At 42.6% G+C, this 23,769-nt stretch overlaps 1 protein-coding gene and 1 long non-coding RNA gene across 2 annotated transcripts in view; one reads left to right on the forward strand and one right to left on the reverse strand.

The window, feature by feature from the left end:
* LOC115101246 (guanine nucleotide-binding protein G(z) subunit alpha) overlaps window positions 1-16,836 on the reverse strand; it is a 48,116-nt gene extending 31,280 nt beyond the window's left edge. Inside the window, exon 1 of the mRNA XM_029620589.2 lies at window positions 16,577-16,836. The gene's annotated coding sequence lies outside the window, so the exon portion shown is untranslated. The remainder of the gene's footprint in view (window positions 1-16,576) is intronic.
* Window positions 1-23,477, forward strand: part of LOC135562411 (uncharacterized) — a 43,878-nt gene extending 20,401 nt beyond the window's left edge. The window contains exon 2 of the long non-coding RNA XR_010459927.1: window positions 20,582-23,477. This is a non-coding gene — a long non-coding RNA (uncharacterized LOC135562411). The remainder of the gene's footprint in view (window positions 1-20,581) is intronic.
* Window positions 23,478-23,769: the final 292 nt, after the last annotated feature.

A 23,769-nucleotide genomic window follows, 5' to 3' on the forward strand; every position in this document is an offset into this window, starting at 1 on the left:
TGGGCCCTTGTGTTCAATCAGCAAGTTCAAGTCATTTATTATAATCATTAATTTCCTAAGCCTCCTGGGGTACATCAGAGGACACCCAGAAGTTTCTTTCTTCCAGACTCGTTCCAGAACTTTTAATTGGCCTCAGGAAATCCCAGGCATCCTCCCCTGTTCTGGGAGCTGGGTGTGGGATGTGTGGGATTGGGTCATAGTGAGAGCATTTACTCCCCTATTGGGGCTGCTGGGATAGGACTGCGGGCCAACTTCACAATTACTCTTTCCTGCCAGGGATAACGTCATCGAGGGAATATTATCATGAGAATTCTTCCTCTTACCTCTTTTTTTCTTCTACACTGTAACACTTAATCAAACATTTCTGTCATAACATGTTTACAGCACAGACTGTTGTCGTAAACTATTGTTACACTTAGAATTACAATGTAATTCATGTTTATGATTATCTTAAGTAGAGATTAAGAGGGAACATTCAAATAAAGTGTTACCAAACCCATAAAACTTGTCTCATCACACACATCCCAAATACGGACGCACACAGAAAGCACACAGTATTAAGTAATGCTTCCTCCGCCAGCACAATGACTAAGCTTCTTTCAAAAACCCACTGTATGCTGTGGTCTTTTACACAACACACACGTTACCAAGTGCCCTAATAATAGCTATTTAACTGAATGATTTGATACATGTTTTGGTTTTCAACCCCGGCAATCATTCAGTTGTTTGAGAACATTTGTGCATGGGCCACTTACAGTGTAGACTGAAGATCTGGCCTTGACCATTGTGTTTGTTCAACATTTGGTACACTCACTTACTCTTTTTCTGGGCCTGGGTATTTAGCTAAGAGGTCTATGCTTGGATACCCTTCGGTACACTGCTTGTATGGCCGGTGCTGACAATGGCACGTTTGTGCACAGGCAGAGCAGTAAGCCAGCCTTCTCAAGAGAAAGGATGGTACAAGGTGGAGAGAGTCCAGCAAGCTGTGTGTATGTGTGTGTGTCAGTCTGTCTGATGAATGGAAAGGTACCGGACTCATGGAAGGGTGCTCTTATCCACAGAATATCATAAAAAGACTATGTTCCAGATGATCCATCTACATGGAGAGGCATCTCCCTCTTGTCCTCGGTCTAGAACGTGTTCATGAAATGCTTGCTCGCCTGCATACTACCATGGCTTGTAGATACAGGCATTCTCTCTCCCTAACAAAAGGGATATATAGAAAGACAAGGCAAGAATGTGCTTGTTTTCTGCCTAAAAACGGGAATTGATGACTTCAAGCATGAATCCACAAAGTTTTAGACTGTGTTTTTGGCCTTTGGTACTTCATCACATAGTGTAATGATCAATGACCTTGAGGAAACACAATTGCCTCCAACTTATGTGGACATTATTTCTGATGTGTACAAAGCCTATTTTCTCCAAGTTGTGTGTGTGTGTGTGTGTGTGTGCGTGTAAAGGCTTTGATTTATTGTGAAACAGATAGAAAAGGGGTCTTAGAAAACATCTACTAGAAAGTCTTAAGAACTATCAGAAATACATATAAACACAATGTTGAAGTAAAGACCCCTGCCAACTAATAACTCTTATATTTAGTTTGCAAAATCATCCTATTCAGATTTCAATGTCCACAGACGTATGGCCTTCATTTGTCCCAGACATCGACGTACATGACTTGTTGCGGACTGAAACAAATCTGAACCAATCATAGATGTTTATGTTTAACAAGTTTGGACAGTACATTACAGTACAGTAGTACAGTAAAGAAAAGTAAAGTATACTTCAGTACACAGTTGAGTACACCACGGTTATTACATTCAACTAAAACTGAAACTAAAATGAAAACCAAATCATGAAAAAACAATTCAGTAAACTGAAATAAAATAATTAACAAATCTGTTTAAAAAACTAAAACTATACTGAAACTATTATCCACCTAATTATTATTACTTTGATGTCCAAACTTGTTAAATATAGGCATCTATGATTGGTTCAGATTTTGTCCGGTCTGGACCAACCGAATTTGGTCTTGTTTGATGTTGGATCTCATTCAAATAATAGCCAGTGTGTAGAATAATACCTACATATCCAAAGGAGGATATTGGATATTTCAACCTTTGTGTACCTATTTAGGATACAACACCATGAAGAGAATGACATTCATATCCAGAATTATGCATTTCTGTGTAGTACAGATCAGGGACCCATGATAAAATTCCATAACCGCAATTCTGTTAACGGGTGTAAATCCTCTTCACTTACTGTAGTTAAATAACCAGGTGTAATGTCATAAATTACACCCCATTCTTTTCTGCAGACATCCTTGAATCATAAGCAGCAGATACTTAACAGTTGTGGGAAAATGTGGTCACTTAAAAAAAAGAGGGATATTTTACTGAAATTCATTGCATCTGCATAGTTCTTGTACTTGTTTTTGTAAAATGTTCCGTGTAAATTGTTAAAAGGCAGTCATTGTGCAGATGTATGGTTTGTTAAACTTTGAAATCAATGTTTTTTGTTTGGCATACATTTTAAGTGAAAAATCTAAGTCTCAGCGCAATTCTGTTACAGTGGAATTGCCTTCTACTAACATGCACAAACACAGTTTCATATTGGTCATGTCAAAAATGCTGTTGTTGCAACAGACTGGAAACTGTGGGGGAACCGTCATTTTGTGTTCTGACTGAAACCCTCTGTAACTCTGTTCTGACTGAAACCCTCATAATGCTGTAAGCCACTGTCAGTTACATCCTGCAGTTGGTGGTTTCATCATTGGGCCATGATGAGGAAAATTCATCTGAAATAAAATGTCGTTTCGAAAGTTCAATCAGTCTGAATACTTGTTTAACTTCATCAAGCAGCATAACATAATTCACTCTGTTTCCTATATACTGGCATAGTTGGAATGCATGAATACAAAAGGTATCCTCATTAGCATACCCAGCTAGCACATTTGGTTCTTTGGAAGTTGTGGGAACTGTAACGGCTTTCTTGTGGTGAAGGAGAGTCGGACCAAAATGCAGCGTGATGATGATTCATGATATTTTAATGAAGGAAAAAACTACAAAATAATGAAATGTGAAAACCGAAACAGCCCTATCTGGTGCAAACACAAAGACAGGAACAATCACCCACGAACTACTCAAAGAATATGGCTGCCTAAATATGGTTCCCAATCAGAGACAACGATAATCACCTGACTCTGATTGAGAACCGCCTCAGGCAGCCATAGACTCTGCTAGACACCCCACAAAAACTCCATGACAAAACGCACCACAAATAAACCCATGTCACACCCCGGCCTGACCAAATAAATAAAGACAAACACAATATACTTCGACCAGGGTGTGACAGGAACATACGTTTTTGGTTTCCCATTGGTTCTGGGAATGAAGCAATTTCTGGGAACGTACATTTTTAGGTTGCAAGGAGGTTCTTAGAATGTTTATCTATGGTTCTGTAACAGCCGTTGGTGCAAGAAGGTGAGGACCAAAGCGCAGCGTTGTACGTGTTCGTCATTTACTAAATAGAACTGAACACTAAATTCAAAGTAACAAAAAGAACAACCGAAACAGCTCCGTCAGGTGCAAAACACAAAACAGAAAGCAACTACCCACAAAACCCATGTGGGAAAGAGCTACCTAAGTATGGTTCTCAAATCAGAGTCAACGAAAGACAGCTGTCCCTGATTTGAGAACCATACCCGGCCAAAAACAAAGAAATACAAAAATATAGAAAAAGGAACATAGAATGCCCACCCTAGTCACACCCTGGCCTAAGGGCGTGACAGGTTCCCTGAAAGTTTTCCTGGGAGGTTTTATTGACCTTCTGAAAATGGAAATTATAGGTTATTTGAAGGTAACTAAATAATGTTTCAATAACACTGCTAGCTTAGTTTGGGCTAACTGTTTTAAACTCCTAGCACAGACAGGACATATGGAAATTAATTTGCTTAGGCATTATTCATGCATAATGCTCCCGGAGGGGATGGCTGAGGTTTTACGGGCTCCTAACCAACCGTGGTGTGTTGTTTGTTTTTTTCGCATTGTTTGTAACTTATTTTGTAAATAATGTTCCTGCTACCGTCTGTTATGACCGAAAAGAGCTTCTGGACATCAGAACAGCGATGACTTCACCTCGAACTGGCCGAAGATTGTTTTCTTTAATGAATCCAACACAAAGCATATACTGCTTTCTCAAGACCAGGACCAAATCCCTGTCACTCGTGTGAAGAAAAGATGGAGAAAACAGGGGGCGGAGGTCGGGGTGCCTTGTGAGAATTCGGAGGCGAGTGTGTAAACCACCACTACCATCAGTACTATTGGCCAATGTGCAATCATATGAAAAAAAACTTGATGATCTACGATTAAGACTATCCTACCAAAAAGGACATTACAAACTGTAATATCTTATCTTTCACCGAGTTGTGGCTGAACGACGACACTAGAGCTGGCTGTGTTTTCTGTGCATCGGCAGGACAGAACAGCTATGTCTGGTAAGACGATGGGCGGGGGTGTGTGTCTATTTGTCAATAAAAGCTGGTGCGGAATGTCGAATATTAAAGAAGTCTTGAAGTATTGCTCTTCTGACCACACTATCTAGAGTTCTCATCTATATTATTCGGAGCCGTCTATTTACCACCACAAACAGATGCTGGCACTAAGGCCGCACTCAACAAGCTGTATAAGGCCATAAGCAAACAAGGAAATGCTCATCCAGAATCGGCGCTCCTAGTGGCCAGGGACTTAAATGCAAGGAAACTTAAATCCATTTTACCTCATTTCTACCAGCATGTCACATGTGCAACCAGAGGGAAAAAACTCTAGACCACCGTTACTCCACATACAGAGACAGATACAAAGCTCTACCCGACATCCAATTGGCAAATCTGACCATTATTCTATTCTGCTGATTCCTGCTTACAAGAAAAAACTAAAACAAGAAGTACCCGTATTGCCAGTGTAACAGTATAGCTTCCGTCCCTCTCCTCGCCCCTACATGGGCTCGAACCAGGAACACATCGACAACAGCCACTCTCGAAGCATCGTTACCCATCACTCCACAAAAACTGCGGCTCAAGGGGAACAACTACTCCAAGTCTCAGAGCGAGTGACGTCACCGATTGAAACGCTATTAGCGCACACCCCGCTAAGTAGCTAGACATTTCACCTAGGTTACACCAGCCTAATCTCGGGAGTTCATAGGCTTGAAGTCATAAACAGCTCAATGCTGGAAGCATTGCGAAGAGCTGCTGGCAAAACGCACGAAAGTGCTGTTTGAATGAATGCTTACGAGACTGCTGCTGCCTACCATCTCTCAGTCAAACTGCTCTATCAAATATCAAATCATAGACTTAATTATAACATAGTAACACACAGAAATACGAGCCATTGGTCATTAATATGGTCGAATCCAGAAACTATCATTTAAAAAAAAAAAACATTTATTATTTCAGTGAAATACAGAACTGTTCGGCATTTTATCTAACGGTTGGCATCCCTAAGTCTAAATAGTGCTGTTACATTGTACAACCTTCAAATGTTATGTCATAATTACGTAAAATTCTGGCAAATTAGTTCGCAACGAGCCAGGCGGCCCAATCTGTTCCATTTACCCTGACTCTGCGTGCAATGAACGCAAGAGAAGTGACACAATTTCACCTGGTTAATTTTGCCTGCTAACCTGGATTTCTTTTAGCTAAATATGCAGGTTAAAAATATATACTTCTGTGTATTCATTTTAAGAAAGGCATTGATGTTTATGGTAAGGTACAGTCGTGCAACGATTGTGCTTTTTTTTCGCAAATGCGCTTTTGTTAAAGTCATCCTGTTTGGCGAAGTTGGCTGTCTTTGTTAGGAAGAAATTGTCTTCCCACAGTTCGCAACGAGCCAGGCGGCCCAAACTGCTGCATATACCCTGACTCTGTTGCAAGAGAAGTGACACAATTTACCTAGTTAAAAGAAATTCATGTTAGCAGGAAATATTAACTAAATATGCAGGTTTAAAAATATATACTTGTTTATTGATTTTAAGAAAGGCAATTGATGTGTATGGTTAGGTACACGTTGGAGCAACGACAGTCCTTTTTCGCGAATGCGCACCGCATCGATTATATGCAACGCAGGACACGCTAGATAGTAATAACTAGTAATATCATCAAACATGTGTAGTTAACTAGTGATTATGATTGATTGATTGTTTTTTATAAGATAAGTTTAATGCTAGCTAGAAACTTACCTTGGCTTCTTACTGCATTCGCGTAACAGGTAGGCTCCTCGTGGAGTGCAATGTAAGGCAGGTGGTTAGAGCGTTGGACTAGTTAACCGTAAGGTTGCAAGATTGAATCCCCGAGCTGACAAGGTAAAAATCTGTTGTTCTGCCCCTGAACAAGGCAGTTAACCCACCGTTCCTAGGCCGTCATTGAAAATATCAATGTGTTCTTTACTGACTTGCCTAGTCAAATAAAGGTGTAAAAAAATATTTAAAAAATATCGTCCAAATCGGTGTCCAAAAATACCGATTTCCGATTGTTATGAAAACTTGAAATCGGCCCTAATTAATCGCCCATTCCGATTAATCGGTTGATCTCTATTAGGCGGTGTCAGAGGAAGACCCAAAAAATTGTCAAATACTCCAGTCACCCAAGTCATAGACTGTTCTCTCTGCTACCACACAGCAAGTGGTACCGGAGTGCCAAGTCTAGGACCAAAATGCTCCTTAACAGCTGCTACCCCCAAGCCATAAGACTACTGAACAAGTGGCCACCCTGACTATTTACATTGACCCCCCCCCCCCGACACTGCTGCTACTTGCTGTTTATGGTCTATGTATAGTCACTTTACCCCTACCTACATGTGCAACTTACCTTGACTAACCTGTACCCCGCACATTGAAATATTAAAAAAAATATATACAAAGAAATGATCAGGCTATAATTTTAATGGTAGGTTTATTTGAACGGTGAGAGACAGAATAACAACAAATAAATCCAGAAAAAAGCATGTCAAAAATGTTATAAATTGATTTGCATTTTAATGAGGGAAATAAGTATTTGACTCCTCTGCAAAACATGACTTAGTACTTGGTGGAAAAACCCTTGTTGGCAATCACAGAGGTCATACGTTTCTCGTAGTTGGCCACCAGGTTTGCACACATCTCAGGAGGGATTTTGTCCCACCTCCTCTTTTGCAGGTCTTCTCCAAGTCATTAAGGTTTCGAGGCTGATGTTTGACAACTCGAACCTTCAGCTCCCTCCACAGATTTTCTATGGGATTAAGGTCTGGAGACTGGCTAAGCCACTCCAGGACCTTAATGTGCTTCTTATTGAGCCACTCCTTTGTTGCCTTGGCAGTGTGTTTTGGGTCATTGTCATGTTGGAATACACATCTACGACCCATTTTCAATGCCCTGGCTGAGGGAAGGAGGTTCTCACCCAAGATTTGATGGTACATGGCCCCGTCCATCGTCCCTTTGATGCGGTGAAGTTGTCCTGTCCCCTTAGCATGAAAACACCCCCAAAGCATAATGTTTCCACCTCCATGTTTGACGGTGGGGATAGTGTTCTTGGGGTCATAGGCAGCAATCCTCCTCCTCCAAACACGGCGAGTTGAGTCGATGCCAAAGAGCTCCATTTTGGTCTCATCTGACCACAACACTTTCACCCAGTTGTCCTCTGAATCATTCAGATGTTCATTGGCAAACTTCAGATGGGCATGTATATATGCTTTCTTGAGCAGGGGGACCTTGCGGACGCTGCAGGATTTCAGTCCTTCACAGCGTAGTGTGTTACCAATTGTTTTCTTGGTGACTATGGTCCCAGCTGCCTTGAGATCATTGACAAGATCATCCCGAGTAGTTCTTGGCTGATTCCTCACCGTTCTCATGATCATTGCAACTCCACGAGGTGAGATCTTGCATGGAGCCCCAGGCCGAGGGAGATTGACAGTTCTTTTTTGTTTTTTCAATTTGCAAATAATCGCACCAACTGTTGTCACCTTCTCACCAAGCTGCTTGGAGATGGTCTTGTAGCCCATTCCAACCTTGTGTAGGTCTACAATCTTGTCCCTGACATCCTTGGAAAGCTCTTTGGTCTTGGCCATGGTGGAGAGTTTGGAATCTGATTGATTGATTGCTTCTGTGGACAGGTCTTTTATACAGGTAACCAACTGAGATTAGGAGCACTCCCTTGTGCTCCTAATCTCAGCTCGTTACCTGTATAAAAGACACCTGGGAGCCAGAAATCTTTCTGATTGAGAGGGGGTCAAATACTTATTTCCCTCATTAAAATGCAAATCAATGTATAACATTTTTTACATGCGTTTATCTGGATTTTTGTTGTTGTTATTCTGTCTCTCACTGTTCAAATAAACCTACCATTAAAATTATAGACGGATCATTTCTTTGTCAGTGGGCAAACATACAAAATCAGCAGGGTATCAAATACTTTTTTCCCTCACTGTATATCTTACTGAAAAAAATGTCCTCAGAACGTTATTTAATTACCTTCAAATAACCTATAATTTCTGTTCTCAGAACGTTAATAAAACCTCCCAGGAAAACATTCAAGGAACCATAGACAAACATTCTTAGAACCTCCCTGCAACCTAAATATTTATGTACCCAGAACAGGCAGAATGTTCATTTCCGTTCTCAGAACTAAAAAAAAAAAAAAAAGTTCAGATTTACCTGTCAGGAAACATGTGGCTTGTGTGAATATATGTTCCCACAACTTCCAAGGAACCAAATGCGCCAGCTAGGTAGGCTTCATTTATTTCCCTGGGACACTTTGGTCGTGCTGTCCAGGTTCTTGACCTACAGCCAGCAGCAGCTATGGTCACAGCACAGACACACACAAATAATGTCGCCCCTGAAACACTCTTCAACACCCCCGATGGTCCTCTAGTCCAGTCCCCCCTCTCTGCCACCACCCTTCCCTTCCTCCATCCCTCCTTGCCACCACCCTTCTCTTCCTCCATCCCTCCCCGCCACCACCCTTCCCCTCCTCCACCTCCTTGCTGTCTGTCATATGACTACAGTTATGTGTGAGGAATGGAACACAAAGATGCTCTGTTAGTCCCTCTGCTCTACGCCCAGTAAGGAGTGCTGGGAAGAGGGCCCATTGTCCTCAGGCATACACACAGGGACTGGTTCTGAGCGGATTAGAGAGAAAGAGAGGAAGGAACTAGAGAAATATAAATGAATTGACGTAGATTTTCATAAGACTCAATGATAATCGAATCCTTATTTACTGTAATGTTACTATGAACGGACAAAGCTCCACCCCAATTCAGTTCAGTCCAACTGAGTTAGAAATCCTCTCTCTCTGATTTTATTGGTGGGCGGCCCTCTCTTGGCATTTTTGTTGTGGTGCCATATTCTTTCAATTTTTTTAATAATGGATTTAATGGTGCTCCGTGGGATGTTCAAAGTTTCTGATATTTTTTTATAACCCAAACCTGATCTGTACTTCTCCACGTTGTCCCTGACCTGTTTGGAGAGCTCCTTGGTCTTCATGGTGCCACTTGCTTGGTGGTGCCCCTTGCTTAGTGGTGTTGCAGACTCTGGGGCCTTTCAGAACAGGTGTATATCTACTGAGATCATCTGACAGAACATGTCACACTTAGATTGCACACAGGTGGACTTTAACTAATTATGTGACTTATGAAAGTAATTGGTTGCACCAGATCTTATTTAGGGGCTTCATAGCAAAGGGTGTGAATACATATGCACCCACCACTTTTCAGTTTTTATTTTTTAGATTCTTTTAGAAAAAAAGTCATTTTTTTCATTCCACTTCAGCAATTTGGCCTATTTTGTGTATGTCCAATTTAAAGCACAGGTTGTAATGCAAATAAATAGGAAAAATGCAAAGGGGGATGAATACTTTTGCAAGGCACTGTAACTAGAGCAACACCTATCCTGAGTCTGGGGAGAAAAGCAGAGAAACTGGTTGGTTCAGGTGCCAGCAGAGATAGAACCAGTTCGCACAATGGGTCACAAGACATGACACAGTATTTGACCTAACAGAATAACAAAGAGAAAGGTGTATCCTGCTAAAAACAGTTAACAGTAAGCGTTATTTATGTGTTTACTGCATTCCAGAGTGGGTTATCAGAGTTATTCAATTGCTGAAGGAATTAGCAGAACAATTTGATGGCTTTTCCCACAGCCTGCAGGCCTAGAGTAATATGATATAACATGAATGTGTCCACAGAAATCATTGTACTTAAGTGCAAGAGGAGAGGGGCATTTTGTATCATTTCCCCTGTACTATATAATATCATCGATTTAAGTGGTAAAGTCAGCCAGGTCTACTCCCTACAAGGGCATGACACTTTAAAGCTAGAGCTGTCCCTAGAACAGTCCCAAGCCATTATGTCACACAATGGAGTAGCTGAGGCAATGTTAGAGATTGGTTAGCAGGGGTGAAACTGAACATAACTGTTGTTTGTCCTGTTTGATATGTTCTTTGGGGAACTTTACTGGCAGGTTATTAAAAGCCCCATTCAAAATGGCAGAAACATGCTGTGCTACGCTAGTACTGCTGTGCCAGTATTTCAAGTATGTAATATAGACCCATATGGCAGTTATATTACATTGTGTCATGTATGGCACCACATGGGCAATGGCATGGCATGACGTGAGTGTGTGTGTGAGTTCAACCAATTTGTGTGAAAAACCTTAGCGCGCTCAATGGAGAAGTGTGATTTACTTTGGTATGACAAGCTGATCCCTGTCATCCATCATTACAGCCAAGGTTACCAGTGACCACTGACCAGAGCATGTGAGAGGAGCAAGGAGCAGCGCGTACCCAGTTGGACTGGAGCGCAGGGCGAGATTCTGGAGCGTCGGCCTTCCAGCCCACTCCAATGGCGCTCACTTCATGAGCTCGGGGCATGCCCGGCCCAGCATGTATTTGTGTGCTGCTATAGCCCCTTGCTTTAGCTACTGTAATGGAATTCGCTAAATATTTTCATAAAGAAACACACAGGTGCAAAATCAAGGTGACAAAATCAAGATGAGGAGGATCAGGAGAGGGAGTGTGGTGATGTAGTGTCCACAACTAAAGAATCATTGTGGAATCTGAAAAGACACATATCCCGAAAGCATGATGGTGTACTTACTACGGCACATGCTAAAATAAAGGAACGAGGTGGGCAGCTAATTACGTGTCATTGTAGCAAAGTATTTATTAACAAAAAAATCTGATCTCTGAAAAGTTTCCTTCATTTTTGTTATATTATCTATACAATAGGTCATAATTGATTTTGGCCCATAGGCCTGGCGTATTCCAACTTGCAAAGAGCTTTCTGTTTTGATTGGGTTATTTTGCCTAAAAGCCTTTAGGCCTCCCTATAGAGGAAAAAAAATATGCATCCCTGCCCAGCCTGGCAAAAGTGGCCAAAAGGGTGTTTAGCATCCACAGTGGCTCTGCAAATGCTGAGAGGATATTCTCCACTGCTGACCGGCTCTCCTGGGACCACCACATGAGCGTGAAGCCACAGACTCTGGCCAAACTGGTGTTTCTAAAAATGGATTCAAATGCACTGTAGACTGAGCCTAATAAGGCATCGTTTAATTTATATATAATTCTAAGTAAATAACAGCCTATATGCGCAATGTATAGACTATAATGATTTAATACAACAAAATGTTGCTTAAATGCTGAGCGCTTAATGTCCCCGACAACCAGCCTAGTGTGTCGTACTCGCAAATGCTTTTACAATGTATTTCTTTTTAGGCTATAGCTTTGAAATAATTTAAATAATATAGCCTAAATAATTCATTTTTGCTCCTTCTTAGGCTCCCTGTCTGGCTCCTGACCTATTTAGAGAGTTTATATGCTGTTTCATTTGACATGTAACCTATTTGAAAAGATGAGCACTTCTTACATTCACCTTTTCATGTTTATTATAATACTTTTCATTTAAATCATATGGTTTCAATACTTCAAAACCAAATGGTAGGGCCAGGTAGTCACAACCATTGATAGGTGTTGGTTAAATTGTGATTTTAATGAATGGAGCTAATTTGGAGCATCAGTGGTTTTTAGCAGAGCAAATGGAAAGACCGTGGAGCATCAGCCAGAGCGCTCCATGAGCGGCATTTTCGACCACTCAACTCCGCTCACACACTCTGCCCCTGACTGCTTTGGTTAAGCCACATTCCCTCTCCTCTCAGCCCAACTTCAGGCTTCAAACACACTCTCATTGCATGGGTGATCAAGCCACATCATAATAGAGTGTCATCTAGGCTGTAAATAGAAGTGGGGAAATGTTCTAAGTTAATATTTTTAAGATCCCTGACCTGTGGTTCAGTAGTTATTTCCAGAGAGCTACTTATTATTGTGTAATAGTAAAGACAGACACAGAATGATGGATCTTAGGCTACTGGATGTTTTTGTTTGAGGATATATTTAAGCAATAAGGCCCGGGGGGGTGTGGTAAATGGCCAATATTCCACAGCTAAGGCCTGTTCTTACGTACGACGCAATGCCGAGTGCCTGGATACAGCCTTTAGCAGTGGTATATTGGCCATATACCACAAACCCCCAAGGTGCGTTATTGCTATTATAAACTGGTTACCAACATAATTAGAGCAGTAAAAATAAATGTTCTATCATACCCATGGTATACGGTCTGATATACCAAGGCTGTCAGTCAGTCAGTATTCAGGGCTTTAACCCCCCAGTTTAAGAATTGTATTATACCATTTAATTTTTTATTTGACCTTTATTTAACTAGGCAAGTCAGTTAAGAACAAATTCTTATTTTCAATGACGGCCTAGGAACAGTGGGTTAACTGCCTGTTCAGGGGCAGAACGACAGATTTGTACCTTGTCAGCTCGGGGATTTGAACTTGCAACCTTTCGGTTACTAGTCCAATGTTCTAACCACTAGGCTACCCTGCCGCACCATGGTCTCACCCCATGATACAAGCACGTCGTGGAACACACCGTCCATGATGTTCATTATTTTCCAAAGAACGCATAGCTCCTCGTTAATTATCCCTTGTAGGAGTGATGAGGCATATGTTGAAAGACCAGACTAGTTCTGTCTTTGGTGGACGTCTCCCATAATGCAGAAGGAGCTATTACTGACATGGCAGCTACTTGAGATAGTGCCAAACATCACTATGGGTCAAGTTTCTTCTCTCTAGGGTTACCAGTATAAATCGTTGCCATACCCCAATAACGTAAAGCACACCAAGATGTGAAATGTCGGACCTACACTACATGACCAAAAGTATGTGGACACCTGCTCGTTGAAAATCTCACTCCAAAATCATGGGCATTAATATGAAGTTGGTCCCCCCTGTGCTGCTATAACAGCCTCCGCTCTTCGGGGAAGGCTTTCCACTAGATGTTAGAACATTGCTACAGGGACTTGATTCCATTCAGCCACAAGCAAATTAGTGAGGTGGACACTGATGTTAGGCGATTAGTCCTGGCTTGCAGTCGACATTCCAATTCAGCCCAAAGGTGTTCGATGGGGTTGAGGTTAGTGTTCCATGCAGGCCAAACCATTTCTGTATGGACCTTGCTTTGTGCACGGGGGCATTGTCATGCTGAAACAGGAAAGGACCTTCCCCGAACTTTTGCCACAAAGTTGGAAGAACATAATCGTCTAGAATGTCATTGTATGTTGTAGCGTTAAGATTTCCCTTCACTGGAACTAAGGGACCTAGCCCGAACCATGAAAAACAGCCCCAGAGAATTATTTATCCCCCACCAAACTTTACAGTTGGCACTGTGCGTAGCGTTCTCCTGGTATCTGCCAAACCCAGATTCGTCTACCGGACTGCCAGATGGTGAAGCGTGATTCATCACAACAGAGAAAGCGCTTCCACTGCTCCAGATTCCAATGGCGGCGAGCTTTACACCACTCCAGCCAATGCTTGGCATCGTGCATGTTGATCTTAGGCTTGTATGCAGCTGCTCGGCCATGGAAACCCATTTCATGAAGCTCCCAACGAACAGTTCTTGTGCTGATGTTGCTTCCAGAGGCAGTTTGGAACTCGGTAGTGAGTGTTGCATGATTTTTACGTACTATGTGCTTCAGCAGTCCCTTTCTGTGAGCTTGTGTGGCATACTACTTCGCCTCTGTTGCTTCTAGACATATCCACTTCACAATAACAGCTGTTACAGTTGACCGGGGCAGCGGTAGCAGGGCAGAAATTTGACAAGCTGGCTTGCTGGAAAGGTGGCATCCTATGACAGTGCCACGTTGAAAGTCACTGAGCTCTTCAGTAAGGCCATTCTACTGCAAATGTTTGTCTATGGAGATTTCATGGCTGTGTGCTCCATTTTATACACCTGTCAACAACGGGTGTGGCTGAAATAGCCAAATCCACTCATTTGAAGGGGTTCCACATACTGATGTATATATAGTATATTTGGGCTTGGTTGTTGTTACATTTGCTTGGTACACGTCACATTTTTACTCTACATGGTCCTTCTAGCACATTCTATGTGTAAACCTAACATCTTACACATTGAAGGTGAAATTGTTATAGATTTTAATTCATCACATTTATTATAATATCACATCAAAAATATGATAGGTATTTAGATTGAACAATGATTTTATTTGATTTATTGGGATTGATGATTGCAAGAGTGACACTAGACATGCTTTGGCTGTCTATCCTTTGTATGTAGAAGTTACACTGCAGTTACATAGCCAGAAAAATGATATATAAAATATTGCCATACAATTTGTAAAAAGGAGAGAAAAACAGTGATCTGTTAGTAGTCTGTGTATGTAATCTTACATTACATTCATTTGTGAAAGCAGATCCTGTATTCCTCCAATGTTTGCTTAATAGGCACTTCATGACATGAATATGGTATAATCACATTAAAGCCAGCCTGTATCATCAAGTGCTATAATAAATGCTAGTCTTGATTTCAGTTTGCCGTCGTCGGTGCATTTATATTCTCTCCCCGTTTACATTAATATTGCAAAGAAATTCATGCAATGTGGTCTGCTTTTGTAGGTTGCGAGGAGCAGAAGAGAGGTTGCTATTCATCTCACATCCTCTGGTTCATTTCACTATCTGTGTTCCTCCAGAGGTTCCCAAGGCATTTTTATTCCACAATTTTTGCCTCCATTTTTAGATGTCCGAGGGCCTGGATGTTGGCTGTTTCACTTCATTCTTTGGGCCTATCGCATGCAGCCAGTTCTCAAGTCAACATCGTCCATCATCTCCAGCTGACACTTGGCTAAACAGCCCTGTCCCCTCAATGTTTATCCTTACATTCTCTCCATCTCTCCTCTCTCCCTACTGTTAAAACCCCTAGCCTCTCGACCCCTCCCTGCGCAGGTTCTCTCTCTCTCACACACACACACACACACACACACACCCCTGCGTTGCCGAATAACCCCCACTCCACGAGTCATGGCAATGCTCCATTAGCGATATGAGGAATTGTAGAGACACAAAATGTCACAAATGACCCTCACTGCTGTGGCCACTGGAGAGCAGGAAACACACACACTCTGTCACTTTCTCAGAATCACACTCGCACACACCCATCCTGGGTCAACACGGTTCTCGATCGATGTGCTGATGTTATTGTTGATGTGGGATGGCAGGCAGAGCGCTGCAAGGGCAGATGCTAAAATGCCGGTGTGAAGCCACTGCTCATCTGTCCAGCCCAGTGCCTGCCTGCAGAGCAACACTCCATGGGGTGTGTGCACCTCCCACCGCACAGTCACATTCATTGTCTCGCTAAGCCAGTCATCAGCAGATCCTACGTGACAGTACTTTTATTGGCTCCCTTACCTCTCTCCCTCTCTCTTATCTCTCTCTCTATTACCTCTCTCCCACCTCTCTTACCCCTCTCCCTCTCCCACCTCTCTTACCCCTCTCCCTCTCACACCTCTCTTCTCTCCTACCTCTCTCCCACCTCTCTTACTTCTCTCTCTCTCTTACCCCTCTCTCTCCCACCTCTCTTCTCTCCCTCTCTTACCTCTCTCCCTCCTCTCTTACTTATCTCCCAACTCTCTTACCTCTCTCCCCCTCTTACCTCTCTCCCTATCTTACTTCTCTCCCTCTCTTACCTCTCTCCCTCTCTTACCTCTCTCCCTCTCTTACCTCTCTCACTCTCTTACCTCTCTCACTCTCTTACCTCTCTCACTCTCTTACCTCTCTCACTCTCTTCCTCTCTTACCTCTCTTCTTCTCTTACCTCTCTCCTTCTCTTACCTCTCTCCTTCTCTTACCTCTCTCATTCTCATTCGCTCATGAACGATGAGATGGACAGAGCACGCACACATCCCTATTTACCATTACCCAACATAACCATATACTGTATCTATGAAGGCTGTATCAAGGAGGATATGTACACAGACACTGGCTCTCCTAGTCCACCTACACAGAGAGGAGGGAACTGGAGAAACAGCCTTGCCTTGGTGCCATCTCAGAACATCACCTTCATGAGGAGAAAAAAAGATCCTGTTCCTCCACTTGAATCCAATTACACAGCAACTCCTCACCCCAGCCAAACAAAGAGGGCCAACTTAGTGGTGATGACAAAAAGAAAGAGTGTGAGAAAATAAAGCAGGCAGGCTTACCGTTTCAACGTCCAGGGTCCGTTCACCAGGGATACTGCAGACAAACACTCGCATGGGAGAGATAAGCAGTGTGCAATCCACTCTTAGTCCAACATTCTCCTATAACACACTCTCTCTTCCACTCATACTCTCTCTCTTTCTATCCCCCTCTTTCTCGTCTCTCTTATTATTGTCTGTTCTATTTCCTCTCTGGTTTGCTCCAAGGCAGTTGAGACACTGCAGCGATGGGGGAGGAGGGCATGTGTGCGTGTTTGAGTGTGTCAGAGAGCGGAGGGAGAGGGAAATGAAGGGAGGAGTCAGCAGAGATAAAGAGAAGGGAGGAGTCAGCAGAGATAAAGAGAAGGGAGGAGTCAGCAGAGATAAAGAGAAGGGGGAAATGGACAGGATTAAATCATGAGAGAAACAGAGGGGGGAAATGGCACCAAGCTAAACAGAACACAGAGTGGTGACAAAAACAGAATACAATACAATCTATTTGTTGCATTGCAATATGAAGGGAAAATGTAAAACATGGAAATAAAAACAGACAGAGACCACTATGAGCAGCAATAGAAAGGACTGGTTATGTGTGTTTTTCAATGTATAACAACCCTGCTTATTCTCTTTCTCTGGTCTATGTAAAGGCAACAGTAGGATTGGCTGTGGTTTCATTCATGTCTAGAATAGCATGCATGATAGAGAAAGTGTGGAGGGGAGATGAAGGGACGGGAGAGGAGGGATGACGCTAGGGGACTGGGAGGGGGATTGGATAATGGTGTAATGTGCTGTTTCCGTGCCAACAGTTTCTGTGACAGAGGGACCACTTCCTTTACTGCTATTGGCTCTAACGAAGAACAGATAGATATGCTGACAAATTAAAAATGCTACTATGCGATGTGAAGGGGCGGTGCTTGCTGTTCTCATCACCTCATCTATCTTTGGTAAAAACAGGCCTTCTGCTTATACCCATAACAAGGGAACACACACACACAAAGGTTATATTGCTGAAGCCACTGCATGACGTTGACTGCACATCCATCATTAAGGACAAGGGCCGTGTGTGTGTGTGTAAGGAGACTCCTCGGTTTGAGCCAATAGCAGTAAAGGAAGTCTTCTCACACCCCTTGGCTAGGAGAAAGAAACCCAGTATCAGATTGCTGGGGATGTGGTGAGGAAATGAGAACTGTAATTCTTAGAACTCCTAAAGTACACCATGCTCTCAATAAATGCTATGAAATAAATGCTCAATGAATTCACTAGATCCAGTGAGGAGCAGCACATCTGTTGGGGTAAGGTACTAGTAGACATGTCTGCCACTGACCCCTGACCCCTCAACCAGACCTGTTAATCCAGCCTGACAGGCAGATGCTGTGAGGGGGGTTGGAAGCTTGTCATTGTCCCACTGCAGCCTCTCTCTCCCTCCTTGTTGCCTGCTGGGTTATGGGTCATAAATGAGCTAGTGCTAGCTACTCAATCTTTCAGTCTCTCTCTAGTCTCTCACTTTTTGTCTGCCTCTCTCACTCTCACCCTGTAAGGAAGACTGGACATGAGGAATTGTTCATCCGTACAATTTAAGAACCAGTAATTTGGCAAAAGAGGTAGAGAGAGAAAGTGAGAGAAAGAGAGAGATAGAAACCAAGGGGAGGAGAATGGCTCTACCTATTTGTCTCCCCTTAGAATTCCCTAGAGGTTATAACCTCCAATAACAACATGTGATGTGCCAAACCATAGACATAAAGGACGGGATATGGTCCAATCCACAGTTTGCCACCTAAATTATTCCTTTCATTCTCTCGAGGCATGAATTAGCCTCCCTGAAGTTGCCTCATAAGAAAACAATGTCTTCTTGACCCAATTCATTGCCACTATCATATGCAACTTTAACTACAACACGTTCACCTACAAAATAACCTGGTCATTGTGACCATCTTTATGCATGAATAGCATCTTGTTTTCTTATACCTAAAGGGATTTGAATATATACAGTAAGTGCCCTACATTTACATATACAGTTGATTTGACATACAATCCTGATTGTATATGCTGCATTGCCACTGGTGAAAAGCGTGGCGTACAGTAGGGCCGGGCGAAATGGCAAATCAATTATCACGATATCCGTATATTTTTTCATTCGATAACGATAATCATCACAATATTAAAAGGTGCATATGTGCTTCAGACTCAAGAATGCCTAATGCCTGAACAAACCACTAGGCAGGCAGCCTAGTGGTTAGAGCATTGGGCCAGTAAGCGAAAGGTTGCTAGATCGAATCGCCAAGCTGACAAGGTAAAGATCTGCGAGGCGGTTAACCCACTGTTCCCCGATAGGCTGTCATTGTATATAAAAAGTTGTTCTGACTTGCCTACTTAAATAAAGGTTACATTTTTCTTTAATTACATGAGCTACACATACAATTCTACTTATAGTAAAAGAGTAGTTCCGTGTTTGTGGCCAGGGAGCACATACCTGGGGTCAATTCAATTGATAAGCCTCTTGAAACCTTCCTTTTTTCGACTGTGCTAATTGGTAACATATCCTTAGCAATGCAATGCATAATAGCATTTGTGATGTCTTTGTCTTTTCGATGTTTGCTTGTAGGGCATACACGCTGTCAGTGTTGACTGCTTCAGGCAAACATCCCTTGATTGGCTGGTGCTTGAGAGGCGTTTATCAAGGTTTGTCGTATTACCAGACTTCGTAGCCACCTGTCCACAGCACAATTTGCACCGAACACTGCTCTGCTCTTTGTCGGACTTCAAAAATCCAAATGACTGAAACAGATGAACCATTTTGATCACTTATTTCTTCGTTGGAAGCGGCTCCTTCTCCATGGCTATCACTGCCACCGTTTTCGCCTACATCACTCATTTTACGTGGTTAATAGTGGCTACTCCATCACTCGAGGTGCTAAGTGGTTTCTAGTGGGCGTGTACCTCTCCACGTGCACATTGTCACTTCTCCGCACGTTCCTGCTGCGTCAGAGGTCAAATGGGCTGCTGTACCTAATTATTCTATCTCGACATTATCGAAAATGAATCTAAACATTTTTATATCGTTATTGAGGGAAGTAATTACCTCGATAATTATTGATATTGATTCATCGCCCAGCCCTAGCGTACGGTACCATTTATTTTCAGTGTAATAAAACACAAGGTTGACCAAAAAGTACATAAAGGTTACAAGAATGTCGAAGACAGTTTTGTGGTCTATCTTTGTTATTTTATTTCTAATCCCACCTGAAAATACCAGGTATACAATCTTTGCTCTGGTGCCCATACACACTCCCTGTGTGAGTTAAAGTCACATGGTTTTCCTCAATCTGAAGAGACAAATCTCTGCTATGCTGATGATTCTGCTGAGACAAAATGACTGTCATTGAAAGATTTACTGTGGATTTCCTATAAGCTGCATTTAGAACGTCTAGGTATTTGCCCTTTTGATTACATAAGAATGTGTTGAGGGTGCGTGTGTGTGGGGAAAAAGACTGCGACATGCAAATTACATCTTGAAAAATAAGCATATCTGATCATATACAGGAAATGTATCGCGCAACCAAATTCTAGAATTTAGCAAGTTCTGCATCTTGTGTTCATCATCTCAACAGAGTTCTCACTTCCATCAAGTCCAGTGATCGACATTGAACTGAAAGGGCAAATGATCACTAGCTATCGATGACATATCAATGACACAAACTGTCATAAACATGAATTTACTGGTATTGTTTAAAAGACAGAGATAAACCTTTTCATCATCATTGTTATGACATGTTCCTGCTGTTTACAGCCTGTTTGTCACTATGACTCCATCCTCAGTGGCCCTGCTGTGCACTCCTACTTTCATTTAGGAACAGATGCACGTGCCAGTCCAAATGGCTGCATAAAGCACCATTCATTCATAACAGTGATTGTCCATCATTACCCATCCCCCTTCTCTCTCTCTCCTCTCTCTAATACTATTGCTCTGTCTCTCTCTACATCCCTATGACTTTGTCTCACCCTCCCTCTGTTTCTCCCCTTCTCTCTCAGATGGTCTCTGTGCCTCTCTCCCAGCTTCATGTCTCCCTAATCCTTAATCCTGTGGAAATCGGTCGGGCAGAACGGGGCAGCTTTGATCAAGCTTTCATATCAGACGAGGTAACAGTGTCGGCTCCCCCGGATCCCACAGAACCCTGGATCCCAGCAGTACGGAGTGGAGCTGAGGAGCTCCAAGCAGGAGTACACCCAGCCTGCCCTGGGAGACAGGGACACAGACAGGCTCGCCGCCAGCCTGCACTGCCACCTCAGCTACAGCATCAGGTCACCAGCCTCTCCATTTCAAAACATTGCATCATCACAACGGAAGTGATAACTGAGTAACCATGCAGTATCATTTCGTTATGTGATATCTGCATTGTTGTTCCACTTAAGGCAAGCAGAGGCTTTGTTTTGGGTCTTGTAAAACGTCCATTGTTGTTGTCGATCCCGTCCCTGAGAATGTGTTTCGCATCTTGGCACTGGTGTCTGGCATTGTGTGGTACAGCCAAGGATAATACCTGCTACTCGCCATGTGGCAGGGATGTCACAACACCTGCTCGGTAAGGTGGCACAAATGTGGCACGAACAGGAAAGCTAGACTTCTTTTAAAGGACATCGACCAGAGAAAGGTCCAGACACGGCTTCCCCGACACCCACACTGTCTCAGACTCCAGTCCTTATCATAACCACATACCATTACTATGGAAAAGAAAACTAATCTCCCAATCGCTGCGATTTTGTCCGGCACCCAAACATAGAGTTTAGGCTGTTGTAAATGGGTAAAGCATGTCTTGCGATGCGATGACGCAAAAGGTTAACAGTCTGGAATCTGGGATGTAAACAAGCAGATAGAGGAAAATAGGGCCTAGCCGTGTTAAAGACATGCACTTTGGCGACTTGTAAGTATATCTTAAACCTCCCCCTTTGGCTGGATGTGTCAATGTGTAGTTCATACAAACATAATCTATGAACACATTTACAAAATCCCTAGTTTGAAAGCTGACTGTTTTTCTGGAAGCTGTGATGAGCCATTTTCCTTACATTTCCAGCCCCTAGCAATCAGAGTTCTATCCAATGAGCCCCTTGCCATTTAAGTAACAGCTAGCAAGAGGCACACACAGCAGAGTGCAATAGAGTTCAATGACGTGGTGCATCTGCATAGATGTAGTATGCCATTTTCAGGGACCACTTTTGGCTTTCAAAACTACTGGCTAAAAAGTATACAAAAGTACTGGAGAATCTCTTTAACAGGGATGACTCCAACACACACAATGTCTTTCCCCTTACTCCATGTGACAGACGGGTGGGCTGGAGCGCTCTCCCTGCATCCACAACAATACTGACACTGTGCTCAGACCCCATTTGAATCATTTCAGATATGTAATCAAGCACTTTGAATCATCAACTTTAGGCCCAGCTGTGTACAGGATGTGCAACACCTGATATAAAGATCTCTCTCGCGCTCTTTTCTCTCTCCTTCAGAGAAGCATTGCAGAATTCGATCGGTATCTCATTTTCAAACCACTGAAATTAGCACAGTGCAGTTGGTGATATGATCACACATTTGACGAACACATTTGATCACCCGCCAATTCATCCCTGTGCCCTTGGCTTTCATTAAAGACAGAGAGAGAGAATCAAGTGGTCTTTCACCTTCCCTACCAGAGCTCGGAGGCACTACATCATGGCAGCCAGGACAGATGTATGAGTATTTAATGAGCAGGAATGACACATGATAAAATGAGAGCAGAGACTGTGGGTGGCAGGCCTGAGTAACAGAAAATGTTCAATCACAGATTTGGTACGCAGGCGTGCATCAAAGAATGAGCACTCCCCCTGTTGACCTAGATCAAATCTGACAGCAGGCATCGCTCTCCATCTCTATCTCTTGCGCTCTCGATCTTCTCCATCCTATCTCTCTGTTTCTCCCTACATCTCACTCACTTCCTCACTGAAAAACATGTATTTATGCATAAAAGGATAATAATATTCAGAGTCCTCTAATTAGTAGACAGACAAGCAGATGATACAGCAGCACGTGTGCCTCGTCCCCAAGTCCCTGAGATAGCATTGTGTTTGTGTAGATGAGGCTGATGAGATGATCAATGGCACCATTTCAAGTAACAATCATTCACTGGATGGATCTGGTTCGCTGTCATTGCTGTGCTATCCTCCTTTGCGTTAAGGCCTGTTCCACCATGGTTTGAATGTATAGCCTGACATCTAGTGGCTAAATATGAGAATAAGGTGAGTAAAGATAGAGGAATTTAGATATGGGGCGTTCCACCAATTTAGTGCCTTCTGAGGTTTTTTTAAAACTCATTGTTTTTGATTTCACCTAATTTTGGCATTCTGTCATAAATTTCAGAAAAAAACATGTCTTCCCATCTCAAGAGTAAAAAAAAAGGTTAAAATGCTGAATTTTGGCACTTTAGCAAGCCTTTATTTGTAAATCTGATTTACTTAATTATCCATGTGGTCTATATTAACAGCACTTCATTTGATATAACAGATTGTTTTAAATCTATATTGCTGCACAATTTCAACTTAAAATATCAAAAGTCATGCAACAGTATTACAGTTCTACAGTTAGGCAAAAAGGTATCTGTCACGACTCCTACCGAAGGTAGCTTCCCTTCCTGTTCGTGTGGCGCTCGGCGGTTGTCGTCACCGGCCTACTAGCTGCCACTGATCCCTTTTCCCCTTTTCTGTTTATTGGTTTCACCTGTGTTTGTTTTAGGCTGATTGGTTGGGCTTTATTTACCAGCAGCTGTGTGCGGGATTGTTCGATGTACATGTGTACGCGGCTATGTGTCACGGATTGTTTAAGTCCCCCGTGTTTGGGGCATTTGTTTTGATTGGCGTATGTTCACCGTTGTTGTGCATTAAAAGTTAGCACTACCCTGAACTCTGCTTCCTGCGCCTGACTTCTCACCCACTACACCCCAGGTGTTACAATATCGTATATTTCAAATATTGCAACAATAAAAATAGGACAGTATTATACATCTACTATAAATTACAGCTGTCTTGCATTTGACTCTCTGCGTCAAATGCATGTGGTATGTCTTACAAATGGCCAAACCCTTGTGCAAACAAACAGAGCTTTGAGCACATCTCTTTCACTCACACACACCTGTAGTGTAAAAACACCTACAGTGCATTCGGAAAGTACTCAAACACCTTGACTTATTCCACAT

This window comes from Oncorhynchus nerka, linkage group LG19, assembly GCF_034236695.1.
Source record: "Oncorhynchus nerka isolate Pitt River linkage group LG19, Oner_Uvic_2.0, whole genome shotgun sequence".
Classification (NCBI taxonomy): Eukaryota; Metazoa; Chordata; class Actinopteri; order Salmoniformes; family Salmonidae; genus Oncorhynchus; species Oncorhynchus nerka.